The following is an 8,518-nucleotide window of genomic DNA, read 5'->3' as shown; positions in this document are numbered from 1 at the left end:
TTTGGTTGGGTAATACCTCAAGGTGAGAGGAAAGCACGCCATGGCGAAGCTGCGGCACCATTGAGTGACACACCTGGCTTTGTGAGGTCAGAGGTCGTAGACTGGTCTTGATTTACCTTTAACCGTTCTTTGAGGATCCGTGGTCTCTCTTGGAGTTCCCCTAATAATTGTGAGTTTATCGATAGGAATGAATAAGTTTGTAGATAATTCAGAGTTGTTTTCAAATACTTATTTAACCCCGCCCCCAAGAGTGGTAGACTGTGAAAGAAGGGTAGACAACATAGACAGAGAGAAAGAAAGACAGATTGAGATCAGGTGACGAAAAGAGAGACAGAAATCCACACGGACAGAAAGAAAAAGAGAAACACAGGCACCGAGAGGGAAGGAAATATATATATATATATATATAGAGAGAGAGAGAGAGAGAGAGAGAGAGAGAGAGAGAGAGAGAGAGAGAGAGAGATGTAAAGAGACTTAATGTTTTTTCAAACTAATTTCAACCATGCCCTTCACATGTCAACGTGTTAAATTGTTTTATTTTATCTTTGGAAATGAAAATTAATAAAGTGAAATAAAAAGTCGAACATGGTTACATCTTTCTACAGTTGTCTTGTGCGTTAAAGAAAATAACTACAACTTTGTTTATATTTGTATAACCCAAAAATTACAGAAAAAAATACATTAATTTCTATGTCTCTGATTACCGCTCTTCCTCTGTAGCTAGTAGCACATTCTTCTACTCTTTCATTATGTTTTGTGACAAATAAATTTGAACTTCTTTCACATATCCCACATGGTCTAGTGGTTAGGATTCGGCGCTCTCACCGCCGCGGCCCGGGTTCGATTCCCGGTGTGGGAACATCTTCTTTTATTTTTTCATATCCTTTATGGGGGGGGGGGGGGGGGGGGGGAGGGGGGGCACTCCGATCCATACGAAACCGGATTAAAGTGTCATGAAATATGTATTTGGTTGTGTTCTTTCTCACTCACCAAAAAATTATTCCTTTTGCAGCATTTAAAGACAAACATCCTGGGTTTCTTTTCGTTATGTGTCCCTTATCATTCACACCCCCAACGTAAGGTCCATATTGGGTTTTGGCCATGAACCATGCATGTTAAACATAACGACATTACGTTCTGATTGGGATGATAACAGCAAGAGAACTCAACAAGTTTGAGATACAAAACAACTCTAGATATATCCATATTTCTGTTATGAGGCACCCTGTAGCAAAAAAAGAGGTTCGTACAGGTGTAGCACTAATTTTTGGCTGTATCCATGGCTAAACATACTTACTAAACCCATAAGAGATACCATACAGCTTTCACCATATTAATACATTTGTTTTGAGATACCTTGTACGCACAGGTGTACCGCTCAGGTGTTCGGTTTATTGACATTATTATCCATGGATAACTTACGTGCAGGATAGGAGATATGTAATGTGATATGTTGAAAATATTCCTCACAAGGAGGTAAAATAAATTAATACAAATTACAGGTCTCTGTGAACCGCCTTCATTCCTGCTCAGGAGAACGTATAGAACGTCCATATGTGTTCATATTTTTTTCTATATACCCTGTATACAGGTTAGTACAAGTGTATTGCTCAGGTAGTCGGTTTATTGACCGGCATGAATACATCCATGATAAACATACCTGCTAAATATGATCTTATAATAGGCAGGAAAATTGAAATTACGTGAAATATAGTACAACCTCCGCTATAGTTAATATGGTTCCTACATTCGTAATTATTTTGTGATCAGACACCCTGTAAAATGCCAGTAAATGTATGGCACTAATGTGTTCTGTATTTTTGACATTTATGTTTCTATGTTGAACATGCGTGCTGGTTGGAACGGTATGATTGGCAATTGGAATAAAAGGAATGATACAACAACGCTCGTAGAATATTTTTTATGAGATACCATGTAGAAAGGTAGCGATTGTTTATTGACATTAATGTTTCCATGGCGTAACATACGTGCTGACTGGAAGGGATGACATTACTTGTGATGTGATTAGCATATCCAACACAAGAAGGTAGAATAAATCATTAAACTGTATACCACTCGGTTGCATTTATCATCCCCATCGCGCCCAGGGGAAAGCGATATGTCTTTACATTCTCTTTAGATACCATGTAGAAAGGTATGTACAGGTGTAGCGATTGTTTGTTGACATTAATGTATCCATGGCGTAACAAACGTGCCGACTAGAAGGGATACAATATCATGCGATTAACGGATCCCCACACAAGGAGGTAGAGCAAACGATCTCTTGTCCGTCTCTGTGGACTAAAGCTATGGTCATAACTCAGAGCGGCGACCGACCGATTTGTAGTCTGCTCGATCGCCGCTGGAATTTAGGCATCGCCCAACGATTTTTGGAGAAGTCGAGCAGGCTGTAGAGCCCCAGCGATGCCTGGGCAGTGCCAAGACGATTTACCGTCGGTCGCCGGTTGATTTTAGGTCAAAACTGGGCGAAATCTGGGAGCTTCTCCGAGCGGCGTCCAGGCAATGACCGACTGATGACCCACCGATTCCCGGGCGGTCTCCCACCGGCCATCGGCTGATTTTAAAGAAATTGCCCGGCTGCCGGCCGGTGATCGGCGGGGCATCTGCGGGTGTCTCAGTGCCCGGGCACTGACCTAATCAAGTGTTCGCCGTCGAGCGATTTAGGTCAAAAATCGCCGACCGATTTTGAACGCGCCGCCCAGTGACCGACTGAACTCCCAGCGGCTACCGAGCGGCGACCGGGCGAAGACCGCTCGGCAGTCTTTGACCTACCGGCTTCGATTTTTGACCTAAATCGCTCGACGGTGAACGCTCGATTAGGTCACTGCCCGGGTGGCGACCCCCCGGGCACCGAGCGAATTTTGGGCGGCGAGTGAAAGTGAGCAGGCGCCGCCAGAATTTTAACTCCGCGCTAAAACTTCAGCGGCAACCGAGCGATGCCCTAAAAACAAGCAGTGTCCGGCCGCCGAGCAGGCTACTTTTGGGGCTGTGACCACAGCTTTCGTTCAGAATTTAATTTCTAGAGGACCCAATGATAACAAATTATTTAAGGGAGGCGAAGGAATTTGGCAAAGGTTTGAAGGGTCTGACTTTGATAATGGCATATAAAATATCTGTAAAAAAGTCTTAGGTGTTAAATATCTTATTAACAAAATTGTTTGACATCGGTACCGTCGAATGAAACGAGAGTGTGACTCAATTAACAAAATCAGTAGGTTTTTTAAATATTTTTATAAACTTGTCAGAAGATAACAAAATGAGAAAGCACTCCCTTCCGTTATGATTTCCTCTTCTCTATTCATTCCTCCCTCTCTTTACCTATTTTTCGAAACGGCAATCAGGGTATAATCTGCAAGCACAAACCCTGGTCAGTCGTAAACGTGAGTCTGCACTATAAGACTACCATAGGCCATGCACTGTAGCTGCTCCTGACCTATATTGAAACAACCAGTAGGTAGCTGGGCTAGACTTCTCTCAAGGCACAATGATTTTTCGATAAAGTGTCAAATTAGGGTTTATGCTTGCAGACTAGTCAGGGTATCTTCGCTTATCGCTAATTGTTGTCCGGAAATTTAAGATCGCTGTTTTGAAATCAAATCACTCTAAGCGATTGAGTGGTGACGAAGTGATGAGGTTATCCGGGATTCCATCACTTTTGATACACTCCAATTACCATGGCAACGTCAAACACTCATCTGTTTCGAACTTTTGCTTGAACTGAGTCAACTTGGAACTGTCGGTGACCCGGTGCTCGTTATTTTGACAGTCTGGATTAGCTTGGACATGAACATCGTAAATTAGTCACAATGAGACGGTGATATCTGACTGTTAATACAGAAGTATGGAACTTTGATCACCTTGCAGCTGATATATATTTCGATGACTGGAGATGGATTTTACACTGACCGAGTTACTCATTTTTATAAAGTCAATTAGAACTTGCAGCAGAACATCATCCAGGTGATCAAATTTGTTCTAAGGCACGTGAATACTAATTGTAGGTGAGCAATCAAATGGCACTGGCGCATTGACTTGGTTTCGAACCCGGACTTCCAATTTTCTTACCAGTGAGCCATCATGTCGCGTCGTCGACACCGATCTCGATTGCGGTATCAGTTCCCGAAACCAATCTCGACTAATACTTTACAAGCTTGTGAATTTCGAATCACAATAAAATAATTTCATTTTTGTGTATGATATTTAGAAATTTTCCGAATATCAAAACTTACCCCAAATGCTCTTCCGCTCTTCAATTCTCTTTACTATGTTTTATGACAATACCACGAAACTCCACATTTGCTCCTTAAAGAATCTTAAATACATGATAGTCTTGTGGTTACCACATCAGGATGCATTCCACTTTCTTTGAAGACCCATCTAGTGATGAGAGAGAGGAGTGCCCCCTGTACAATGACATAGCGGGGGTCCAGTCAATGAGGGGAGGGTGCACCGAAAGTTCAGGGAGGGGGCATGAGTCTTACTAGCATGACTAGCATGACTATCGTACTGAATTGCAAATTAACAGGGCCATCGACTTGGGGGTATTGTACGCGAGCCTTGTGAGGAGGTTATCTTTTAAAACTTGTATTTGACGCAAATCTGCCTTTCTTTACTATCTTTTATCACGCTTTTAACGCTATTTGAAGGGGACACTTGCATCATGGTGGTGATGGTGGGGGGGGGGGGGGGTTACTAGGTTAATGAAATAAATAGCAGTACCGATTTGGGATGTGGTAGACGGTACCGTCATCCTGTCATCCTATTCTCCGTAGATCTTCCTGTATTTTTCTCTCTATTTCTACACTTTTTCATCGCCATTTGATGGGGGCTCTTGTCCCTCATGCCCCCGTAACCAAACCAATGCCCCTGTACTTCACCTTCCTCTGATCAGTCGCCACATTCAATGTGATCAGTGCTGAGCACCGCTCTCCAAATAAATGTCAAGCATGATTTCGACTTAGACGAATAGTAAAAACAAATAAAGGATTTATTTACAAGTGTGAAACCTTTCTCACGTTCGTCCGTGTCAAGAAACTGAGCGGAAGACGGAAGAGTAAAAAAACAGTGCAACATTGAACTACTTAAACTCGCATAAACTAAACATCTCATTGAGAACCTCGAAAGTTGACTACGTGACGTTTACTTTCGGGGGTAAATGTGATGTTGATCTAAGGTTTGACAGAACTACTTGCTAGCTAAAGAAAGTGTTTAGTTTCCTGATACATTGCCTCCTCTTATCACTTCTGCCAATCTCCTCTTTTTATTGTATTTATTTTGAACAAACTTTTCGGTACAGTTTAGCATTATTATGTTTTATTTGTCACTCTTCTCGAATTTCGCAAAAATGATTGTACATGTAGATTGCAGCCGTATCAGGACAATTACCCCCTGGGCAATCACCCCCCGGAAAATTACCACCCGGAAAACTACCCCCCAAAGCTAAAAATCTGACCGAACGTTGCCTGCCCCCAGATATCGATTTGCACAATCATGGATTGTATGTACTAATTCCAATCATGTTTTCACTCCGATGGATTGATTATACTCCTTAGCATATAAAACAAGCTACAATAAACACACCGTTTGGAATAGTATAATTGTAAGCAGGTAATCTTAGGTTCTTGATTAGTGCACGACAGTCAAACCTTTCTGATTATCATAATAATTAAAACACCATATGGAATAGAATCGTAAACAGGTAACCTTAGGTTCTTGATTATAAAATTGTGCATGACAATCAAACCTTTCTGATTATCATAATGATTAATACACCATATGGAATTGAATCGTAAACAGATAACCTTAGGTTCTTGATTAGTGCACGGCAATCAAATCTTTCTGATTATCATAATAATTAAAACACCATATGGAATAGAATCGTAAACAGGTAACCTTAGTTTCTTGATTATGTGCATAACGATACAAACTTCATGATTAAAATATTACTACAAACACCTATTTTACAATCTTTTTAGGTGCTCTTCAAAAAAAAAGATTAGAGATAAATGAGGTAAAAGTAATTATAGTTGTACAGGTTAATGCAAACTTCATATTCCACAGAGAAATTTCAAGTCCATTGAATTGAAAGAGTGTATAAGCAGGCTAAGGTAATGAGAGTCTTATGGAAAGCATTTTATCTAGGAACTCTAAAATGCAAAGACTCTCCAGAGTCATAGATTTCGCACAATAGAAATTTTAGTTATTTTGTGGAAAGTTGTTGGACACCAGTGGTGGATCCAGGAGGGGGGGGGGGGGGGCTGAGCGAATTATCGGCCGGCACGATTTTCAATTTGCGGGAGCAAAAAAAAAAAAAAAAAATAGTGCTCACTACCCCCCTCTACCCCCCACCCCGTCCCCCACTTTGCGAATTATCGGCCGGCTGTTTCGCTGCTAAATATTTTCTCACGAATTGGGCCCCCTCCCCTGCCGCCGGCTGGATCCGCCCCTGGGCCTGGTACTTCACCAGTAGTACTTGCAAAAATTATTTCGAGTGTATAAACTGTGTTGTTATCAGAGGCTTCGATCGCTATACCTTTTTCAGTAGGGGGGGGGGGGGGGTGTGGAGGCCACCAATTACCGACGAACGAGCCACCAATTACCGACAAGTATATTAATTCCAATGTCCCAATGTCTACAAATTTAACACTATTAACCCGGGCCAGGAACTAAGTTATTTTTCAGTTTTCCGTCACCCGTGCGTAGCGCGGAAGCTTTGACACTTCGTTAAATTATTAGAGAAAGAAGACGATTCGTTGTACCGTTCCCGACTCTTAATTCTTGTGTCGCCCCTCCCGTGCAAAGCGCAGAAGTTATGACGTTTCATTGAATTATTAGAGAAAGAAGACGATTCTTTGTACTGTTTTCGGCTCTTAATCCTTGTCTGAATTCAGTCTTTCTCCTCCCGCGCGAAGCGCGGAAGCTTTCAAGTTTCATAAATAATTTTCTATATCCTAGTCTAAATTCAGTTGCTTTCGCGTTTCATTAAATCATTAGAGACAGAAGATGATTCGTGGTATCGTTCTCGACTCTTATTCCTAGTCTAAATTCAGTCTCCCTCCTGAGCCCCCTCCCGCGCGAAGCGCGAAAGCTGTCACGTTTCATAAATAATTTTGTTGTACCGTTCTTGACTCTATATCCTAGTCTAAATTCAGTTGCTTTCGCGTTTCATTAAATCATTAGAGACAGAAGATGATTCGTGGTATCGTTCTCGACTCTTATTCCTAGTCTAAATTCAGTCTCCCTCCTGAGCCCCCTCCCGCGCTAAGCGCGAAAGCTGTCACGTTTCATAAATAATTTCGTTGTAGTACCGTTTTCTACTCCGAATCCTTGTCTAAAATCATTTCGCCCATCCCGCGCGAAGCTTTCACGTTTCATTAAATTATTAGAGAAAGAAGACGATTCGTTGTATCGTTCTCTACTCTTAATTCAAGTCCGAATGCAGCCCCCCCCCCCTTCCCGCGCGAAGCACGGAAGCTTCGGCGTTTCGTTAAATTATTAGAGAAAGAACAAGATTCTTTGTACTGTTTTCGACTCTTAATTCTTGTCTGAATTTTCAGTTTCCCCCCTCCCGCACAAAGCGCGGAAGCTTTCACGTTTCATTAAATTATTAGAGAAAGAAGACGACCCGTTGTATCGTGTCCTTGTCTGAATTCATTTTCCAGCAATCTGGTTTCCATTGTCAACACAAAAAAATTGCAATCATCACTGTACACATAGATTGGTATATTGCAAGCTTTGCATGGCACCAGACCCATGTACTATTCGCTGTCACCACGCACGTGTGTCGCGGGTATGTTATAGGATTTTGTGAAAGAATTTTTTTTTAAATAATAATAATAAAAAGCATAATTTGTGGCTGTCGGCTTTGTGACAATTTCGTAAACGAGGCATAATGATGTAGTCTACATTAAATATATCATACAAAAATTTGCAGGGGTGCTGCAGCACCCCCAGCACCCCCGCTTCCCAGGGTCATGGTTCACCCCCTCCCGCGCGAAGCTTTGACGTTTCATTAATTTTTTGAGAAAGAAGACGATTTGTTGTACCGTTCTCGACTCTTAATCCTAGTCAAAAATTCAGTTTCTTTTGACGTTTTATGAAATTACTAAAGAAAGAAGACGATTCGTTGTACCATTCTCGACTCTTAATCCTTGTCTGAATTCAGTTCCCACCCCCCCCCCCCCCCCCCCACCCTCCCGCGCGAAGCTTTTACGTTTCATTACATTATTAGAGAAAGATGACGATTCGTTGTACCGTTCTCGGCTCTTAATCTTTTTTCTTCCTACGTCCTCTTTCTTTCTTCTCTCTCTCTCTCTCTCTCTCTTTTTGCATACGCGCCTGTATCCTCTCTATCTCTCATTATATCTCTTTCCCACTCTTGCGCTTCGCGCTTGACATTTATCTCGTTGCTTTTTAACGCTGCGGCTTTGCATTTGGCGCACTGCATTTCTATGATGCTGTTGATTGAATAAATTGAATAAATTGATCAATTCCTGAT

General features: G+C 41.8%; 1 non-coding gene across 1 annotated transcript; it reads left to right on the top strand.

Moving 5' to 3' along the window:
• Window positions 1–787: 787 nt before the first annotated feature.
• Window positions 788–859, top strand: TRNAE-CUC. The gene has a single exon. It is a non-coding gene; the product is annotated as a tRNA-Glu (tRNA).
• Window positions 860–8,518: the final 7,659 nt, after the last annotated feature.

Source organism: Strongylocentrotus purpuratus, unplaced genomic scaffold (genome assembly GCF_000002235.5).
Source record: "Strongylocentrotus purpuratus isolate Spur 01 unplaced genomic scaffold, Spur_5.0 spur5_scaffold_7, whole genome shotgun sequence".
Taxonomy (NCBI): Eukaryota; Metazoa; Echinodermata; class Echinoidea; order Camarodonta; family Strongylocentrotidae; genus Strongylocentrotus; species Strongylocentrotus purpuratus.
This window is presented reverse-complemented; position numbering and strand designations above follow the sequence as displayed.